Below are 20,354 nucleotides of genomic sequence, written 5' to 3'. Positions count from 1 at the left end.
AAAGTGATCAAAGTAAATGTTAAGGGCCATGTTAGACATTTGTGATCTCGTGTGGCCTTCCTAGCCAGTTCATGAGATGTGCATTGCTGTCCTCAGTTGGAGAGGAGACTGCTAGAAGGAAAAGAGGTCAAATGGCAGAGTCAGACATGACTGAAACAACTTGCACAGCACAACACAGCACAGTGACATATGAGTGGCTTTAGGTAGTGGGACAGATGGCAGAGATCAGAGACACCATTGACACCAAACTGCATTGAATTTCTATAGCAGTATTACAAAAGAGCAGTTTCAATATTGGAAGAAATATGCTGTTCTTTGTGTCTGACTCTTTGCAATCCCGTGGACTGTAGCCCACCAGACTCCTCTGTCCATGGGATTCTCCAGGCAAGAATGCTGGAGTGGGTTGCCATTACCTACTCCAGAGGACCTTCCCAACCCAGGGATTGAACTCGTGGCTGTTGTATTGGCAGGAGTTCTTTACCACTAGTGCCACTTGGGAAGCTGTGATGCTGTTAGGGAAATTAAAATTGAGGCAGTCTTCTTCAGGCTTCAGAAGTAAGAGAGCAGGCCTCTCATCAAATTCTGACCTTTCCTGAACTCGGCCTGGACTACATGCCTGCTGCAAGCACACCAACCGTTATCAGTGATGTCAACTAGAACCTTAGATAAGAAGAGGGAGTGAGTCTTGGAATTTCCTGAGCCTCTTGAGGCCTGGCTAGCCCCCAGGGTCTGGAAAAATCTTGTAATTCACAAGGTGAAAGAAAAAGCACTGTAGAAAATTAAAGTTAAACTAGAGCTGCATTTTACAGGGAAACTAATGATGATATCAGTTTGCAGCCTGGGATTATAAGCAGAGGGCCCCAAAACTGCAATCTGTACTCCCACCCGTGATGTCCAAGGACCACCTAGGACTCTTTCCCAATTGGGACTCCAGATTGCCTTCTTCTGGAACTTGCCAGGGCTCTTCCATTCTGGACAGGTTGTCAGCCCAAGTTGGTGATGTACAAGCTGTTACTTCTCTCTGCTGTTTCTGTTTCTTTTCTTTAAGGACTGTATATTGAAATTAAGTCAAGTAATTATCTTTAGAAATTGAAATTCTTTGCAAAGAGTTGTTTATTATGTTATCAGATTCTTTGAACCTAAAATGAAATAAAACTTTCAGCAAAACATCATTGACCCTTGTGAGCCCATTCATGAAAAATGCCACTCTTTAATCAAGTTTTTATTACTGGATGGGACGATTTGCCTTACTTCTTATTAGCTACTGAATGGGGACATATCCACTGGATTGTGTGAGAACTGGGACTCTAAATTAAAGTTGGCCAAAATTTTAGAAGTTACTGAGCTTTTGTAGGTCATGCCAGTTGAGAAAGGACAAGAATAAGTGGTGCTTGCCCCATAAGGTTCATGAAGCCAAATTAAGATTCATTGAAGAGAAATCAAAATTGGAGAAAGAATTAAGCAATTTGCAAGAACTATTGTCTATGTTACAATGTCAAAATTATGTATTAGCTGGCCAAGTCTCCACTTTCCAATTCATACCTGAAATAGCCTGGCCAAGTTTCCACTTTCCAATTTGTAGCTGAAATAGCCATAGTAAAGTTTGCACAAGCTAAATATGTAAAGTGACTCTATAAGGTAAAGTTCACCTGTCAATAGCTAAGGCAGGTATTATTATGTAACCATAATAATACCTCCAAAATTCAGAGACCTGCTCAGACTTTAAATTTTGGGACTATAATAGGCTAAATGACATAGAGAGATTTTACCCAAGGCTACACAAAAGATAATGGAACTTAAAACTCCCCAACGAAAAGGGAGGATCAAAAATATATAGGGCTATTTCTTTTCTAGTGACGGCATAATTCACATTTGAACAAAATATTGAGTTCCAATCTACAAAGTAACTAGGAGACAAACTATAAATTTCAATGGGCTGATGAGTGGTAACAGGATTCTGATGTCACTAAATGTACAATACAGCATGCTTTAGACTTATGGCCAGTACCACCCAATGACACTGAATTGCATTTGTCTATAAGTGAACTGTATACTAATTGGAGCTAATGGCAAAAAGAGAAAGGCAAAAGAATGGCTATGGGCTTCAAAAGTAGATTTCCAGAGGCCAGGAGAAACTACACTATATTTGAAAAACAGTTATTGACTTGTCACTGGGCTTTGATTGATACGGAAACAATTGACTGTAGATATTACTGTAATATTGAGACTCCAAGTGCCAATCATGCAGTAAGTACAAAGTTCACTGAAAACCCACAGGATTAAATATGTTGAGGAGCACAGCCTAAGAAAATGAAAATGGTATATTAAGGACTGATCCAAACCTAGGAAACATGGGGTTGCAGAATTAGGTGAAAAAAATGGAAATTCCCATTAAAGGCCTCCAGCAACAGGATAATTGATCCTTAGATAACTGAGTCACCTGTAATTTGGGAAATCTCTTTGCCTCTTTGTTGTTGTTCAGTAGCTAAGTGATGTCCAGCTCTTTTTTGACCCCATGGTCCGCAGAACTCCAGGCTTTCCTGTCCTTCACTATCTCCCTTTGTTTGCTCAAACTCATATCCCTTGAGTCGGTGATGCCATCCAACTGTCTCATCCTCTGTTGTCCCCTTCTCCTCTTGCCTTCAATCTTTCCCAGCATCAGGGTCTTTTCCAATGAGTTGGCTCTTTGCATCAGGTGGCCAAAGTATTGGAGCTTCAGCTTCAGCATCAGTCCTTCCAATGAATATTCAGCTTTGATTTCCTTAGGATTCACTGGCTTGATCTCCTTGGCACTCCAAGGGATTCCCAAGAGCTTTCTCTAGCACCACAAAAAGTAAACATCAATTCTTTGGTGCTCAGCCTTCTTTATGGTCCAATTCTCACATCTGTACACAACTACTAGAAAAATCATAGCTTTGAGTATACGGACCTTTGTTGGCAAAATGATGTCTCTGCTTTTTAATACATCACCTAGGTTTGTCATAGCTTTTCTTCCAAGAAGCAAGCACCTGTTAATTTTGTGGCTGCAGTCATTGTCCACAGTGATTTTGGAGCCCAAGAAAATAAAATCTGTCACTGATTCCATTGTCCCCATCTATTTGCCATGAAGTGATGGGACTGGATACCATGATCTTAAAGTTTTAAGCCAGCTTTTTCACACTCCTCTTTTACCCTCATTAAGAGGCTCTTTAGTTCCTCTTCACTTCCTGCCATAAAGGTTGTATCATCATCATATCTGAGGTTGTTGATATTTCTCCCAGCAATGTATCTGTATTTCTTTTTGGCATTGATGCACAGAGAGCCTAGATTTTGGTAACTTTGGTGGTGGTTCCCTTCCAATACAAATGATCAACATGTGTTGTCATCATTGTTCAGTCACCAAGTCGTGTTCGAGTCTTTGTGACTCTGTGGACTACAGCATGCCAGGCTTCCCTGTCCTTCACCATCTCTTGGAGTTTGCCCAAGTTCATGTCCATCACATCAGTGATGCCATCCAACCATCACATTCTCTGTTGCCCTTTTCTCCTCCTGCCTTCAATCTTTCCCAGCATCAAGGTATTTTCCAATTAATCAGCTGTTCACACCAGGTAGCCAAAGTATTGGAGTTTCAGCTCAGCATCAGTCCTTCCAATGAGTACTCAGGATTGATTTCCTTTAGGATTGACTGGTTTGATTTCCTTGCTATCCAAGGGGCCCTCAATAGTCTTCTCCAGTACCACAGTTTGAAAGCATCAATTCTTTGGCACTCTGCCTTCTTTATGGTCCAACTCTCACAAACATATCTGACTGGTGGAAAGACCATAGCCTTGCTTATAGGGACTTTTGTCAGCAAAGTGATGTCTGCTTTTTAATATGCTGCTTAAGTTTGTCATGGCTTCCCAGGTGGTGCTAGTGGTAAAGAACATGTCTGCCAATGCAGGAGACATAAGAGACGCAGGTTCGATCCCTGGGTGGGGAATATTCCCTGGAGGAGAGATGACAACCCACTCCAGCACACAGTCTTGTCTGGAGAATCTCCATGGACAGAGGAGCCTGTCAGGTTACAGCTCATAGGGTCACAAAGGGTCAAAAATGACTGAAATGACTTATCACGAAAGCACAGGTTTGTCACAACTTTCCTTTCAAGGAGCATGTTTCTTTTAATTTTTTGGCTGCAGTCTCAGTCCACAGCAATTTTGGAGCCCAAGAAAATAAAATCTGTCACTGCTTCCCCTTCATGGATCACATCATTGTCATGGGGACAGGGCTTGCATAACTCAAAGACACTATGAGTCATGCTGGCCAGGGCCACCCATACTGGTCCTAGTGAAGAGTTCTGACAAACTGTGGTCCACTGAGGGAGGAAATGGCAAAACCATTCCAGTGTTCTTGCTGCAAGAACCCTTTGAACAATATGAAAAGGCAAAAAAATATGACACTGTAAGATGAGCTGTCCAAGTTAGAAGATGTCCAGTACGCTCCTGGGGAAGAGTGGAGAGCTCTGATGGTCCACCTCAGATCAGAGGAGCCTGGCAGGCTACAGTCCATGGAGATACCAAGAGTTGGACCCAACTGAGCTACTAATACTTTTATTTTCAGAGTGAACAAAATTTCATTGATAAATGTAATCATATCTTGATAGAACATTCTATCGTTACTACTATTGCTGCCAATAAGTTAATGGATATATTTGATGTACAGAATCATAATTCTCATTCATGATGGGACTTTTTCTTTACTTAATCCTGTACTGCTCAAAAATTGTTTTTTCCATTGCTTAACTGTTGTTTCTTTGATCACTTTATTTCTATTGACTATCTGGAATTGTTATTTGATTTATAGAATTCATAAGACTGCTTGTGTTCTTTGTCCTTATTCTTATGCTCTTCAATCTAAGCAAACCTAAAGTCAATTGTTAGGGAAAATAAAATGGGTATAGTCTTGCTCAGATTTCAGAAGTATGGGAGCAGGCCTCTGACCGCCTTCTGACCTTGCTTGGACCTTGCCTGGAGAACATACCTGCAAGCACATCAGTTGTTGTCAGCAAGTCAAGTAGTACCTTAGCTAGGCCAAGGTGAATTGGCTAAGCCAATTTCTTGGAATTTCCTGAGTGCCTGAGGCCTGGTCAGCCCATGAGAGTGTGGATAATCTTGTGACCCACAAGGTGAAACAAACAACATTGTAAAACTTAAAGGAAAACCAGAGCTGCAGTTTTATAGGCAAACTATGATGATATCTGTTTGTGGCCTGGGATTATAAGCCAGAGCCATCAAAAGTGCAATTTGTAGTCTTACCCAAGGGGCAGACACACTGCTCAGTTTTATTTCCCACACTCAGAGAGTTGGAGAACTCAGGTTTATTATGCTGGCCAGATTGTCGCAATTTAGGATTTCCCAGTGCTGTTCAAATCTGGATGAAGATTGGAGGCACATTTTGGTTACATACACCTTGCTTTTATTTGGTTCAGTGACTAAGTTGTGTCCAACTCTTTGTGACCCCATGGACTATAGCCTACCAGACTCCTCTGTCCATGGGCTTTCCCAAGCAAGAATAATGGAGTGGGTTGCCATTTCCTTCTCTAGGGGATTTTCTCAACCCACGGTGGTACTCAGGTCTTCTGCTGGGCAGGCAGATTCTTTACCACTGAGCCACCTAGGAAGCTATTACTTCTACTTTTTTCTATTTCTTTTCTTTTAATTTCTGTATATTGCAATTAAGTGAAATAAACTTCCATAATAAATTTAAATCATTTATTTGTGCATAAGGAATGGTCTCTTTTGCTTCCTGGTGGCTCGGCAGTAAAGAATTCACCTGCAATGCAAGAGACCACCTGCAATGCAGGAGACTTGGATTCAATCGCTGGGTTGAAAAGATCCCCTGCACAAGGAAATGGCAACACATTTCAGTATTGTTGAATGGATGGACAGAGGAGCCTTTTAGGCTATAGTTCATGGGATTGCAAGGGTCGGGCATGACTTCGTAAGTAAAACCACCAAACCAAGGAGCAATCTTTCCTTTTGTAAAGGAATCTTTTAAACCTAAAATGAAAGTAAAACATCTGACAAAACAGATCCATGAATACACAAGATACTTTAGTCAGCCAGCAAGCAATTATGGAGGACCCTGTGTGCTGGTATCTGGGTTAGAGGCTAGAAAGACAAAAGTCAAGTAAGTCACAGGTGGTCCTGATGTTCAGGAAGCTAGCAGTCTAGGGCAAGTCTTGTAAACTCTTGGCCCAGGAGGCAAGAAAAATGAATAGAAGGGCTGTGAGGGTAGGCTGCACAAAGGGCAGCACAGGCCCTACCACGGGGGGCAACCTCTTCTCAGCTCCAAGCAATGGCTGCCATGCTGGAAAGCAGGCTGGTGGCCCAAGTTTACAAAAGAAGTCAGAACTCTGGGTATTTATGTAAACTCTCTGATTTTAACTTTTATCAACTAATTTTCTTTTCCAAAAAACATAGTGGAAGCCAAACATCCAACAAATGTGTGCTTGATTCAGGCTGCAGAAAGCAGGTTTTTATGTCTGGCCTAGAATGGAAGTACAGAGTGGGCAAAGAGGAGATTCAATTCACAACCATCTATATAGTACTGTTGTGTAATTGGTTTATAATACTTTATACAAATAATAGATAAAAAACAAGCACAAGCAATTATTGCAGAAACCAGTAATCGAGAAACCAAGCACCACACTCAGAGAGTTGGAGAACTCAGGTTTATTATGCTGGCAGGCCCAGAGGAGTTAACACTCTAACCTCTGAGCCCCAAATAAAGGGCTTACAGAGTTTTTATAGACAGTCTATAGTAGGCAACACTAGCTGCTAATAGACTGGTTTAAACTAAGGTGTTTTGCTCATGCGGGAACAGCAGCCAAGATGGGGAGGGGGTTGCCTGAACTTTACATGGACAGGCATTATTAAGCAGGTTTCCAGGGGCTGGGCAATTGCAAAGAGCAGGACAAGGGTGAGAAAGATAAGCTCCAGTTCCTAGTATTGTAAGTTTCCACTTTCTGAGACCATGTGACCTACATGATCCAGACTTTGCAAGGAGCAAGCTGAGTTACAGAGGCAGAACAAGCAGAAGGTTACGTGAAATTTTAACTTTTCCTCTTCACAATAAAGAATGCATTTTTAATGTTACAGTTCAATACCATGAAAAGTATAGTAATATCAGCAGACAGCAAGGGGATCAAACCAGTCAGTCCTAAAGGAAACCAACCCTGATGCTAAAGCTGAAGCTCCAATATTTTGCCCACCTGATGCAAAGAGCCGACTCACTGGAAAAGATCCTGATGCTGGGAAAAGTTAGGGGCAGGCAGAGAAGGGGGCGACAGAGGATGAGATGGTTGGAAGGCATCATTGACTCAATGGACATGAGTTTGAGCAAACAAAGGGAGATAGTGAAGGACAGGGAAGCCTGGCACGCTGCAGTCCATGGGGCTGCAAAGAGTTGGACACAACTGAGCAACTGAACAGCAACAACACTGATTTTATGCTTGCTTTCATACATCATGGTCTTGAAATAAAGATAATGTATACTGTATTCTATACAGTACTTTATAGTAAAGTACACATAAGTACAGCTACTTGAGAAGAGGCCTATACATGACAGTGTATGCCAGACACCTGAACTAACTAAGGAAATTCAACATGTGAATACATTTTCCCATCTTTGAAAGTTTGCAGCTTGAAGGTTTGTATGTGGCCAACTTGTTGTACAGGTATTCAGTGTATGTACATGGAGTGAATGTACACGTAAAGAGAATAAGGAACTCTCTTCTCTTTCTCTCTCTATGCATGTATCAGGGCCACTCTGAATAGGAATGACATTGGGTATAACTGAGGACTGTATTTCTGGGAACATAGGTGCAAGTGATATTCAGAAGAGTAGAACTAGAGCCAGAGGAAGCTGAAGAGTCAGTAGTGGAAATTATTAAGAAAGTTTTACTGGTTTATGTTAAAGACTTAGCACTTAAAATGGACACTTAGTACTTAGATGGTGGGCTGCTGTCTATGGGGCCACACAGAGTCTGACACAGCGACTTAGCAGCAGCAGCACTTACACTCCTTGTTTGGAGTGATTGATCTGGGACTGATAGAGGCAGACCCTTTGGCTAAGGATGGCCAGATAGGAGAAGTGAGGGGGTGCTGAACCATGAAAATCAAACAAATAACCCAGGTCGGGTATGTCTAGCATTGAAGACACATAAGTACTGCTATTTTATCTGCTCCCTCTTAAGCAGAATTACAGGTAATAAAAGACCAAAAATCAGCAGTATGCTACTACTTTATTCCTTTCTGTCCAGTAAACATTGAATTGCAATTTAATTTCATTGTAAGTAGAGAATGCACTTTGAATGTCTTGAATTGTTCAAATTTACTGTTCCATAAAACATTTCCAGGTGTTATGTTTTGATGAATTGACCTCTTTGTCATAAAGTGGGGCTCCCCTGGTGCCTCAGTCAGGAAAGAATCCACCTGCAATGCAGGAGACCTGAGTGCAATCCCTGGGTTGGGAAGATTCCCCTGGAGAAGGGAATGGCAACCCACTCCAGTATTCTTGCCTGGAGAATTCCCAAGGACAGAGGAACCTGGCTAGCTGCAGTCTATAGGGTTGCAAAGAGTTGGATACGACTGAGCGACTAAGCACAGCACTTCATAAAATGATCTTTTTAATCCCTGGTAAGATACTTTGCTCTGAAATCCATTCTTTATCGTATTTGTATAGCCAATCCAACTTTAAAAAACTAGTGCTAATGAATTCATATACAGGATACTTGAAGAACTCCTATAACTCAACAGTGAAAACCTGATTAAAATGGGCAAAGGACTTGAGCAGACATCTCTTTAAAGAAGATATACCAATCGCCATTATGCACATGAGGACACTCAACATCAATAGTCATTAGGGAAATGTGAATCAAAATTAAATGAGATAGCACTTCCTATCCACAAGAATAACTATTGTTAAAAAAAAAAAAAAGTGAATCATTGGCCAAGATGTGGAGGAATTTGAGCCCTTATTTATATTGCTGGTGGAAATGTAAAGTGTACAGTTGCTATGGAAAATGGTATGACTATTCCTCAAAAAATTAAGGATAGAATTACCACTTTCCAAGTGTGTGTGTGTGTCAGTGCCTGTGTGTGCTCAGTCATGTCCAACTCTTTGTGACCCCAAGTCCTCTAGCCCACCAGGCTCCTCTGTCCATAGACTTTTCCAGGAAAGAATATTGGAGTGGGTTGCCATTTCCTACTTCAGAGGATCTTCCTGACCCAGAGAACAGACCCGTTGGGTCCTTTGAGTCTCCTACATTGGCAGGTGGATTCACTACTCCACAGTCACAACTATTTTTAAATAAAAGTTTATTTATCAGTTTGCTTATTCCCATCATTACTAAAAACAGATTTCAAATTATTTTTAAGCATTTCTCATAATTAAAATTCACTTTCAAAAAACAAATATGAAACACTTTTGAAGATATTGAAAAGTTTGTGGTATTGTCTTTCAATACTATTTTTAAAGTGAAAATCCAAAACAACATTTTGAATCATGATAGTAACATTTGTGTGAAGAGCAAAAGAGACTGCTATCAAAAAATCTACATTCAAGAAATGCTGAAGCTGGATTAAGAAAAAAAGGACCATCATTTGCTACCGGTGGTATGTAACTGGTAACAGCCATTATAAGGACCAATATGGAAGTATCTTTTAAAGTTAAAAATAGAGCTGCCACATGACCTGGCAGTCCTCAGATCAGTTCAGTTCAGTCACTCAGTCGTGTCTGACTCTTTGCAGTCCCATGGACTGCAGGATATCAGGTCTCCCTGTCTATCACCAACACCCAAAGTTTACTCAAACTCATGTCCATTGAGTCAGTGATGCCATCCAACCAGCTCATCCTCTGTCAGCCCCTTGTCCCACCTTCAATCTTTCCCAGCCTCAGGGTCTTTTCAACTGAGACAGTTCTTCGCATCAGGTGGCCAGAGTATTGGATTTTCAGCTTCAGCATCAGTCCTTCCAATGAATATTCAGGACTGATTTCCTTCAAGATGGACTGGTTGGGTCTCCTTGCAGTCCAAGGGGCTCTCAAGACTCTCAAGAGTCTTCTCCAACACTACAGTTCAAAAGCATCAATTCTTCAGCACTCAGGTTTCTTTACAGTCCAACTCTCACATCCATACAAAAAAAAAAAAAAAACCATAGCTTTGACTAGATGGACATTTGTTGACAAAGTAATGTCTCTGCTTTTTAATATGCTGTCTAGGCTGCTCATAACTTTTCTTCCAAGGAGCAAGAGTCTTTTAATTTCATGGCTGCAGTCGCCATCTGCCATGATTTTAGAGCCCCACAAAATAAAGTCTCTCACTGTTTCCATTGCTTCCCCATCTATTTGCCATGAAGTGATGGGACCAGATGCCATGATCTTCGTTTTCTGAACGTTGAGTTTTAAGCCAACTTTTTCACTCTCCTCTTTCACTTTCTTTAAGAGGGTCTTTAGTTCTTCTTTGCTTTCTGTCATAAGGGTGGTGTCATCTGTATATCTGAGGTTATTGATATTTCTCCCGGCAATCTTCATTCCAGCTTGTGCTTCATCCAGCCTGACATTTCACATAATATACTCTGCATGTAAGTTAAATAAGCAGGGTGACAATATACAGCCTTGATGTACTCCTTTTCCAATTTGGAACCAGTCTGTCACTCCCTGTCCAGTTCTAACTGTTCCTTCTTGACCTTCATGCCGATTTCTCAGGAGGCAGGTCAGGTGGTCTGGTATTCCCATCTCTTTAAGCCTGGCAGTCCTATCCCTAAGAATATATGCAGAGACATCAAAATTTGAATAGCTTGTGCTCCCAAAAGTGCACTGAATATCACGTTTCTTTTTTTTTTTTTTTTTTTTTAGTTTTATTTTGTATTAGACTATAGTAGCTCGGCTAGTAAAGAATCTGCCTGCAATGTAGGAGACACCAGTTCAATTCCAGGGTCAGGATGTTCCCCTAGAGAAGGGATAGGCTACCCACTCCAATATTCTTGGGCTTCCCTGATGGCTTAGATGGTAAAGAATCTGCCTGTAGCGAGGTCTTAAGATGGCCGAGGAATCAGATGGGGAGACCAATTTCTCCCCCACAAATTCATCGAAAGAATATTTGAACGCCAAGCAAATTCCACAGAACAACTGCTGAATGCTGGTAGAGGACATCAGGCACCCAGAAAGACAGCCCATTCACTTCGAAAGGAGGTAGGACAAAATATAAAAGATAAAAAGAGAGTCAAAAGAGGTAGGGATGGAGATCCGTCCGGGGAAGGGAGTCTTAAAAAAGAGAGAAGTTTCCAAACATCAGGAAACACTCTCTCTGGCGAGTCTGTGGCGATCCTTGGAATCTCAGAGGGCAAAATAACCAGGAAGAAAAATAAATAAATAATTAAAACCCACAGATTATGTGCCTAACAGCAACTCCCAGTGGAGCTGCAGTCCAGATGCTCGCATCCCCTACTAGCAAGCGGGGCAGGACAGGGAGGAGTGGGCTGCATTGCTTAGGGTATGGACCAGCCTGAATGCCCCGAGGGCAATCTGAGGGAGCTAGCTTGAGATAGCAACCCAGACTGTGGGATAGCTATCCCGCGATCCCTCGAAAAGCCCTAACCTAAGACACCGCCAGGCACACTCACAAAACAAAGGACTGAGCAGAGCTAGCTGGCTGTGGACCGGCCCATCCCCCGCTGGAGACAGGCAGGCGAGGGCAGCCAGAGCCAGAAGGGGGCAATTGTGGCCCCAGAGAGGCATCCTGTACCAAACTGCAAGGAGACTTCATGGCTAACCAAGACTTCTTGGGATTCTGGACATTCGACATCCGCCGGGAGGGTCACAGCCAGAGATCAGCTCCCCAGAAGAGACACATGGCACACCTGAGGAGGCCCGCCCATTGTACACCCAGAAAACCAAGCGGTTGGGACAAGGAAGGGGATAAGTTGCAGCCTTCAACTGGGGGCGACTACACGTGCCAAGCACCTGGTCACCTGAGCTGCTGGGACCTGGGACAGGCGCAAAACGCAGGCCCAACAAAGTCTGCGCCTTTGTGGAGTACCTGAGAACCTAAACCTGAGTGGCTTAGACCTGGGAAGTGCATGTAAACCAGGGCCCACATCAGACAGTTCCCAGCAGAGCAATCTAGAGTCTGAGCAGTGTAGACTGGGAAAGCACACACGCCGTGAGCGGGAGCAAACCCAGTGTGGCTGAATCACTGGAAACACACACCAGTGATATTTGTTCGCAGTGTTCCTCTCTCCCCAAAGCGTGACTGAATAAGCAAGCCTAAAAAAAAGTGACCACCACCACGCCCCTTGTGTCAGGGCGGAAATTAGACACTGAAGAGACCAGCAAACAGAAGAAGCTAAAATAAACAGAGGGAAACATTTTGGAAGTGACAGGTGCAATAGATTAAAACCCTGTAGTTAGCACCGACTACAGAGGAAGGCACCTGTAGACCTTGAGAAGTACAAGCCGGACCAAGGAACTATCTGAAAATGAACTGACCCCACACTGTCTGCAACACCTCCAGAGAAAGTCTTAGATATATTTTTACTATTATCATTTTTTAATTTAAAAAATTTATATTAATTTTCATTTTTATAACCTGTTATTACATTGCAAAAATATAAAAAAGAAACATCCTATTTTTAAAGCAAACTTCATACCTATTTTTAAAAGCAAATTTCATATATATATATATATCTTATAATTTCTGTGACTTTGTGGGGTTTTTTTGTTTGTTTGTATGTTTTTCTTTGCTTGTTGGTTTTTTGTTTTTCTTTGGTTTTTGGTTTGTTTCTTTTGTTTTTTAATACTGTATTTTTAAGAATCTAACCTCTACTCAAGATTTCTAACCTTTGCTTTTTGGTATTTGTTATCAACTTTGTACATTTAAGAACCCAATCTTCAGCACCCATTTCTATTGGGAATGAGATCACTGGCCTGATTGCTCTCTCCCTCTTTTGACTCTCCTCTTTCTCCACCAGGTCGCTTCTATCTCCCCCTCCCCTGTTTTTTCTCTATCCAATTCTGTGGATCTCTTTCTGTGTTCCAGGCTGTGGAGAACACTTAGGGAACTGATTACTGGCTGGATCTGTCTCTCTCCTATTGATTCCCCCTTTTATCTTCCTGGCTACCTGTCTCCTTCCTCCCTCTTCTCTTCTCTGTGTAACTCCGTGAACTCTCTGAGGGGTCCAGACTGCGGAGATTACATAGGGAAGTAATTACTGGCTAGCTTGCTCTCTCCCCTTTTTATTCCTCCTCTTTTCCTCCTGGTCACCTCTAACTTCCTCCATTCTCTTCTCTTCTCCATGTAACTCTGTGTACCTCTCCGGGTGTCTCTCACTGTGGAGAAACTTTTCATCATTAACCTAGATGTTTTATCATTGGTGCTGTATAGATGGAGAAGTCTTGAGGCTACTGTAAGAATAAGACTGAAAAACCAGAGGCAGGAGGCTTAAGTCCAAATCCTGAGAACACCAGAGAATTCCTGAATCCAGGGAACATTAATTGATAGGAGCTCACCAAATGCCTCCATACCTACACTGAAACCAAGCACCACCCAAGGGCCAACAAGCTCCAGAGCAAGACATATCACACAAATTCTCCAGCAACAAGGAACATAGCCCTGAGCTTCAATATACAGGCTGCCCAAAGTCACACCAAACCCACTGACATCTCAAAACTCATTACTGGACACTTCATTGCACTCCAGAGAGAAGAAATCCAGCTCTACCCACCAGAACACCGACACAAGCTTCCCTAACCAGAAAACCTTGACAAGCCACCCATCCAACCCCACCCACAGAGAGGAACCTCCACAATAAAGAGGAACCACCAACTGCCAGAATACAGAAAGGCCACCCCAAACACAGCAATATAAACAAGATGAAAAGGCAGAGAAATACCCAGCAGGTAGAGGAACAAATTAATGCCCACGAAACCAAACAAAAGAGGAGGAGAGAGGGAATCTTTGTGATAAAGAATTCCGAATAATGATACTGAAAATGATCCAAAATCTTGAAAGCAAATTGGAGTTACAGATAAAAAGCCTGGAGACAAGGATCGAGAAGATGCAAGAAAGGATTAACAAGGACCTAGAAGAAATAAAAAAGAGTCAATATATATAATGAATACTGCAATAAATGAGATCAAAAACACTCTGGAGGGAATCAAGAGTAGAATAAAAGAGGCAGAAGATAGGATAAGTAAGTTAGAAGATAGAATGGTAGAAATAAATGAAACAGAGAGGGGAAAAAGAAAAACTAATTAAAAGAAATGAGGACAACCTCAGAGACCTCTGGGACAATGTGAAATGCCCCAACATTCGAATCATAGGAGTCCCAGAAGAAGAAGACAAAAAGAAGACCATGAGATATTTGAGGAGATAATAGTTGAAAACTTCCCTAAAATGGGGAAGGAAATAATCACCCAAGTCCAAGAAACCCAGAGAGTCCCAAACAGGATGAACCCAAGGCGAAACACCCCAAAACACATATTAATCAAATTAACAAAGATCAAACACAAAGAATAAATATTAAAAGCAGCAAGGGAAAAACAACAAATAAGGGGATTCCCATAAGGATAATAGCTGATCTTTCAATGCAAACTTTTCAGGCCAGAAGAGAATGGCAGGACATAATTAAAGTAATGAAAGAAAATAACCTACAGCCCAGATTACTGTACCCAGCAAGGATCTCATTCAAATAAGAAGGAGAAATCAAAGCTTTACAGACAAGCAAAAGCGGAGAGAATTCAGCACCACCAAACCAGCTCCCCAACAAATGCTAAAAGATCTCCTCTAGACAGAAAACACAGAAAGGGTGTATAAACTCGAACCTGAAACAATAAAGTAAATGGCAATGGGATCATACCTATCAATAATTACCTTAAATGTAAATGGGTTGAATGTCCCAACCAAAAGACAAAGACTGGCTGAATGGATACAAAAACAAGTGCCTTATATATGTTGTCTACAAGAGACCCACCTCAAAGCAAGGGACACATACAGACTGAAAGTGAAGGGCTGGAAAAAGATATTCCATGCAAATGGAGACCAAAAGAAAGCAGGAGTAGAAATACTTGTATCCGATAAAATAGACTTTAAAACAAAGGCTGTGAAAAGAGACAAAGATGGACACTACATAATGATCAAAGGATCAATCCAAGAAGAAGATATAACAATCTCAAATATATATGCACCCAACATAGGAGCACCACAATATGTAAGACAAATGCTAACAAGTATGAAAGGGGAAATTAACAATAACACAATAATAGTAGGAGACTTCAATACCCCACTCACACCTATGGATAGATCAACTAAACAGAAAATTAACAAGGAAACACAAACTTTAAATGATACAATAGACCAGTTAGACCTAATTGATATCTATAGGACATTTCACCGCTAAACAATGAATTTCACCTTTTTCTCAAGCGCTCACGGAACCTTCTCCAGGATAGATCACATCCTGCACCATAAATCTAGCCTTGGAACATTCAAAAAAGTTGAAATCATTCCAAGCATCTTTTCTGACCACAATACAATAAGACTAGATGTCAATTACAGGAGAAAAACTTTTAAAAATTCCAACATACGGAGACTGAACAACATGTTGATGAATAACCAACAAATCACAGAAGAAATCAAAATATGCATAGAAATGAATGAAAATGAAAACACAACAACCCAAAATCTATGGGACACTGTAAAAGCAGTGCTAAGGAGAAGGTTCATAGCAATACAGGCTTACCTCAAGAAACAAGAAAAAGTCAAATAAATATCCTAACTCTACACCTAAAGCAACTTGAAAAGGAAGAAATTATGAACCCCAGGGTTAGTAGAAGGAAAGAAATCTTAAAAGTTAGGGCAGAAATAAATGCAAAAGAAGCAAAAGAGACCATAGCAAAATTCAACAAAACCAAAAGTTGGTTCTTTGAGAAGGTGAATAAAATAGACAAACCATTAGCCAGACTCATCAAGAAACAAAGGGAGAAAAATCAAATCAACAAAATTAGAAGTGAAAATGGAGAGATCACAACAGACAACACAGAAATACAAAGGATCATAAGAGACTGTTATCAGCAACTATATGCCAATAAAATGGACAACTTGGAAGAAATGGACAAATTCTTAGAAAAGTACAACTTTCCAAAATTGGACCAGGAAGAAATAGAAAATCTTAACAAAACCATCACAAGCATAGAAATTGAAACTGTAATCAGAAATCTTCCAACAAACAAAAGCCCAGGACCAGACGGCTTCACAGCTGAATTCTACCAAAAATTTAGAGAAGAACTAACACCTATCCTACTCAAACTCTTCCAGAAAATTGCAGAGGATGGTAAACTTCCAAACTCATTCTATGAGGCCACCATCACCTTAACACCAAAACCTGACAAAGGTGCCACAAATAAAACTACAGGCCAATATCACTGATTAACATAGATGCAAAAATCCTTAACAAAATTCTAGCAAACAGAATCCAACAACATATTAAAAAGATCATACATCATGACCAAGTGGGCTTTATCCCAAGGATGCAAGGATTCTTCAATATCCACAAATCAATCAGTGTAATACACCAAATTAACAAATTGCAAAATGAAAACCATGATATCTCAGTAGATGCAGAGAAAGCCTTTGATAAAATTCAACATCCATTTAAGATAAGAAGAAAAAAAAAAACCCTCCAGAAAGGAGGAATAGAAGGAACATACCTCAACATAATAAAAGCTACATATGACAAACCCTCAGCAAATATTATCCTCAATGGTGAAAAATTGAAAGCATTTCCCCTAAAGTCAGGAACAAGAGAAGGGTGCCCACTCTCACCTCTACTATTGAATATAGTTTTGGAAGTCTTGGCCACAGCAATCAGACCAGAAAAAGAAGTAAAAGGAATCCAGATTGGAAAAGAAGTAAATCTCTCACTGTTTGCAGATGACATGATCCTCTACATAAGAAACCCTAAAGACTCCACCAGAAAATTACTAGAGCTAATCAATGAATATAGTAAAGTTGCAGGATATAAAATTAACACACAGAAATGCCTTGCAATCCTATACACTAACAATGAGAAAACAGAAAGAGAAATTAAAGAAACAATTCCATTCACCATTGCAACGAAAAGAATAAAATACTTAGGAATATATCTACCTAAAGAAACAAAAGACCTATATATAGAAAACTATAAAACACTGGTGAAGAAATCAAAGAGGACACAAATAGATGGATAAATATACCATGTTCATGAATCAGAAGAATCAATATAGTGAAAATGAGTATACCACCCAAAGCAATCTATAGATTCAATGCAATCCCTATCAAGCTACCAATGGTATTCTTCACAGAACTAGAACAAATAATTTCATAATTTGTATGGAAATACAAAAAACCTCGAAGACCCAAAGCCATCTTGAAAAGAAGAATGGAACTGGAGGAATCAACCTGCCTGACTTCAGTCTCTACTACAAAGCCACAGTCATCAAAACAGTGTGGTACTGGCACAAAGACAGAAATATAGATCAATGGAACAAAATAGAAAGCCCACAGATAAATGCACACACCTATGGACACTTTATCTTTGACAAAGGAGGCAAGAATATACAATGGAGAAAAGACAATCTCTTTAACAAGTGATGCAGGGAAAACTGGTCAACCACTTGTGAAAGAATGAAACTAGAACACTTTCTAACACCATACACAAAGATAAACTCAAAATGGATTAAAGATCTAAACATAAGACCAGAAACTATAAAACTCCTAGAGGAAAACACAGGCAAAACACTCTCCGACATAAACCACAGCAAGATCCTCTATGACCCACCTCCCAGAATATTGGAAATAAAGGCAAAAATAAATAAATGGGACCTAATTAAAATTAAAAGTTTCTGCACAACAAAGGAAACCATAAGCAAGGTGAAAAGACAGCCTTCAGAATGGGAGAAAACAATAGCACACAAAGCAATGGAGAAAGAATTAATCTCAAAAATATACAAGCAACTCTTGCAGCTCAATTCCAGAAAAATAAAAGACCCTACCAAAAAGTGGGCCAAAGAACTAAACAGACATTTCTCCAAAGAAGACATACAGATGGCTAACAAACACATGAAAAGATGCTCAACATCACTCATTATCAGATAAATGCAAATCAAAACCACAATGAGATACCATTTCACACCAGTCAGAATGGCTGCTATCCAAAAGTCTACAAGCAATAAATGCTGGAGAGGGTGTGGAGAAAAGGGAACCCTCTTACACTGTTGGTGGGAATGCAAACTGGTACAGCCAGTATGGAGAACAGTGTGGAGATTCTTTAACAAACTGGAACTAGAACTGCCATATGACCCAGCAATCCCGCTGCTGGGCACACACTGAGGAAACCAGAACTGAAAGAGACACGTGTACCTCAATGTTCATCGCAGCACTGTTTATAATAGCCAGGACATGGAATCAACCTAGATGTCCATCAGCAGATGAATGGATAAGAAAGCTGTGGTACATATACACAATGGAATATTACTCGGCCATTAAAAAGAATACATTTGAATCAGTTCTAATGAGGTGGATGAAACTGGAGCCTATTATACAGAGTGAAGTAAGCCAGAAAGAAAAACACCAATACAGTATACTAATGCATATATATGGAATTTAGAAAGATGGTAACGATAACCCTGTATGCGAGATAGCAAAAGAGACACCAATGTATTGAACAGTCTTTTGGACTCTGGGAGAGGGCAAGGGCAGGATGATATGGGAGAATGGCATTGAAACATGTAAATTATCATATGTGAAATGAATCATCAGTCCAGGTTCAATGCATGATACAGGATACTCGGGTCTGGTGTACTGTGATGACCCAGAGGGCTGGGATGGGGAGGGTGGTGGGAGGGGGGTTCAGGATGGGGAACACATGTACACCCATGGCGGATTCAAGTCAATGTATGTCAAAACTAATACAATGTTGTAAAGTAAAATAAATTAATTAATTAATTTAAATAAATAATAAATAAATAAAGACACTTTCCTTAACCTCCCCCCCCCCAAAAAAAAAAAAGAATCTGCCTGCAATGTGACCTGGGTTCAATCCCTGGTTTGGGAAGATCCCCTGGAGGAGGGTATGGCAACCCACTCCAGTGTTCTTACTTGGTCAGAAGAGCCTGGTGGGCTACAGTCCATGGGCTCGCAAAGAGTCAGACTGGACTGAGCAACTGAGCACATAAGCATAGCCAATTAACCATGTGTGATAGCTTCAGTTGGACTGCTAAGGGACTCTGTCATACATATACATATATCCATTCTCCTGTAAACTCCCCTCCCAGTTTTCAGCAGGGTGTAAGAGTTCTGATTGACTGTGTTCTCTGGAGATTACTGGGAAAGTGGAAGAGAGCCCAAGAGGGTGAGTCAGCTAAAACAAGGTGGGCAGCTGCTGGAGAGCCTAGCTCCTGGTGGATATTCTGTACTATGAGGGAAAGAGTCCAGAGTTCACTGCAGCACTAATACAGCTCTGCCTACTCTCACTGTGTGGTGATGGCTTCTGTAGATTCCTGCCTGAGTCATGAGTACATTTGAAGAGGCTCTGGCCTGGTTTCTCTTTATCTGCAGCCACATTGTTGCACAGGACCCTGTATCTGCAGGACCCAAAGGTTTGTAGGGTCAGACGTGGCTGGCAGAGGGTTATTACAGGGCCCAGCAAGAAGATGGGTGGCTAATGTCTGAAACACTCCCAGTTCCCTGAACTCTATCAGCAAACCCCTTTTCTGGGAAAAGTGAGGGAGGGGCATGTTTAGCTGTTGCAAAAGTCTCGGTGTTAGATCCTTTGTTCTTAGAGGTTAGGTCATGGTCAGGTAATGGTGTTCCCATTGTTTCTGTAAATCCCCCCCAAGCAAATGTTGTTCTCTATTCTAACAAGAAAAGGCGAGGTCTCAAAGCACAATGATCCCGCTCCAAGATCAAGATTGTGGCTGAAGAGGCAAATCTCAGTTGGCAGTCCCCTCTAGGTCAGTGTCCCAGACCCACTTGGCCCTCAGGCTTCTCAGGCAGCCCAAATGACAGGGACCAGGTCCCACAGACTGCTCTCTGTGCAGACTGCTGTTGCCATTAATTCCCAGAGGCGGTGACGGGGAACAGGTTCTCCACTGCCTCAAGGCCTGGGCCAAGCCCTGTGGTTGTCTTTGGTGAGGGCTCCGGAGCCCTGCAGGACACAGCCCCCAGCCTGTTCTCTGGTCCCCCTAGCTTACCTGCTGGCCTGAGGGCATGTGGCCTGGAGGTCCCCAGAGAGAAGGCCGGGATCCCCCTACTACCTCACTGTCTGACTGAGGACCACCACTCCCTGGACCTTTTACTG

The sequence above is a fragment of the Cervus canadensis genome, chromosome 29 (genome assembly GCF_019320065.1).
Source record: "Cervus canadensis isolate Bull #8, Minnesota chromosome 29, ASM1932006v1, whole genome shotgun sequence".
NCBI classification, from domain to species: Eukaryota; Metazoa; Chordata; class Mammalia; order Artiodactyla; family Cervidae; genus Cervus; species Cervus canadensis.
The sequence above is the reverse complement of the archived record's forward strand: the minus strand, read 5'-3'. Positions refer to the sequence as shown.